Source organism: Triticum aestivum, chromosome 7B, assembly GCF_018294505.1.
Source record: "Triticum aestivum cultivar Chinese Spring chromosome 7B, IWGSC CS RefSeq v2.1, whole genome shotgun sequence".
Classification (NCBI taxonomy): Eukaryota; Viridiplantae; Streptophyta; class Magnoliopsida; order Poales; family Poaceae; genus Triticum; species Triticum aestivum.
Window position 1 is genome coordinate 102,774,730 of NC_057813.1, and position 2,113 is coordinate 102,776,842.

Below are 2,113 nucleotides of genomic sequence, written 5' to 3' on the forward strand. Positions count from 1 at the left end.
TTGTCATCATAGGCTACAATCAGTACATTTCACTAACATGAACAATAGTGGAGTCCAATGATCGATTGTATCTATACAATCCTGGCCGCCGGCCTGCTGATATACACAAGGCAAAACGAACTAGTTCTACTAAGGACAAGCCATGGAGATTTAGAACGTGCAAAACATTAGCTAGATACTCATGATACGTATGCATATCTTGTAGCCATTGTTGCCGCTGGATTATGGGGTAGCAGATCATGTATGTATCTGGTGTTGATGAAGGCGGCGTATATTTCAATGATCTCTGACACCTTGCGCACTCGACGGCCGCGGCGGATTACACAACTTGGTTCCTTAGGAGTGAGTCGATGCAGCTAGCGTTGTGCTGCAAACGCGGAGCCAATACCAGATTTGAGGGACGTCGGCGGCGTCGGCGTCGGCCATGCTGGCAGGCCGGATGGCGGGGTGCATATCGGATAGCTGAAAAATCCACCAGCCAATAAAATACGTAAGTGGCTCGCTAGTGCTTCCGAAACATTAATGGAGATAAAAGGAGACGATCTAGCATGAAGATTATACATGGAACGACGAAAATCACAAACAAACAAAGAATCTCACGAGATGCATGGATGGAAATTGCAGGGCCATACCGAATACCTTATTTTTTGTTGATAATTGCCCCAGATCCCATTATTTCGGTGCAGATGTGATTTGGAGAGAGAGAGATCTTTGTATGGCATCCATCCAGAAAAGGTTGCGCCATAAAAATTGGGACGTCCGGCCAACAACTAATCGGGTTCAAGATTAATTACATTTTACTGTGCCCGACCCGTTTAGGAATGCACGAATCTGAAAGAATCTAACGGCAATAGAGATGGAGGTAACTACCACCTAGTGGTAGGATGTATTTTTCCTATATATATATATATATATATATATATATATATATATATATATATATATATGCATGTAGTTTTGTTTATGTTTCCTAGGAAAGAAATTCGCTCCTGCTTTTTTTCATAAATCATTTAATTTTTGCGCTCCATTTTGTGAGAATAGATAGAATGTTTGGGTCAATTTTTAGCCTGCTAGCACTGTGGCGAGGCAGAGAATATATTATTTGGGCTCGAACATGAGACCTGGTTCCTTTTGTTACCCGCGCGATGTCCCTCGAGAAAACTAGTCGCATGTTTTTTAACTATAAATTGTACATAGGTTTTAAAATTTTCGCGAGTTAAAAAGTTTCATCCGTTTTCAAAAATATAACTAATTTGAAAAATGTTCATTGATTTCAAAAAAATCACTAATTTTGAAAAGAACTCATCAATTTTGAAAAAGTTCATCGGATTTAAAAAAAAATCACTAATTTTGAAAAAAAGTTCAACGGATTTGAAAAAAGTTAACCTATTTCGCAAAAACAATTCATCAAATTTTAAAAATAAAATAAACAGAAAAAAATCAACAAATTTGAAAAAAGTTCATGAAATTCGAAAAAATACATCAAAATTTGAGAAAAGCTCATCAAATATGAATTTTTTTTGTGCATTTTGAAAAATAAAGAAAAGAAACATGAAAAGGAGAAAAAAACAGAACAAAACATGGTCTAGAAAAAATAGACAACGCAAAAAAAACATGGGCAAATTATAAAAGAAAAGAAAAAAAATTATCACAACGTGAGGAGTGTCTGGTTATTTTTTTTTAGAACGGAGACACTAGGAGCGTCCGGCTTTAACTTAATAAAGCCCACAAACTTAGGCAGCATTTACAGACGAGGACTAGGACAAACGTCACGAGCGCGGAGGCTCGGGTTCCGCTGGCACGAAGCACAACAAGGTCACGAGCGCGGAGGCTCAGGTTACGCTGGCGCGAGAGCACAGCAAAGTCGCAGGCAGGCCAGAGGCCAAAAGTAAGCAAAGCGAGTCTATTACAGGCCAAAGACCAAAGAGCATAGAGCACGCAGGCTCGCTCGCAAGACAAAAGAAACCACTTCACGTCGTAGAAGCGGCTGGCGGCTCCCTGGCCAAAACGTAGACTTGGCGAAGACGATCTTGAGCTTGCTTCATCTTGTCAGCATCCTTGTGCTTCGCCAATGGACTCCACTGCTGCATAAGAATGTTGCATTTGTAAAGAA

At 39.9% G+C, this 2,113-nt stretch overlaps 1 long non-coding RNA gene across 1 annotated transcript; it reads right to left on the minus strand.

Moving 5' to 3' along the window:
* LOC123156285 (uncharacterized) lies at positions 1 to 753 on the minus strand. The gene is made up of 2 exons (XR_006477938.1): positions 640 to 753; positions 1 to 462 (listed from the first exon to the last, which is right to left on the minus strand). It is a non-coding gene; the product is annotated as an uncharacterized lncRNA (long non-coding RNA).
* Between the last annotated feature and the right edge of the window lie 1,360 nt (positions 754 to 2,113).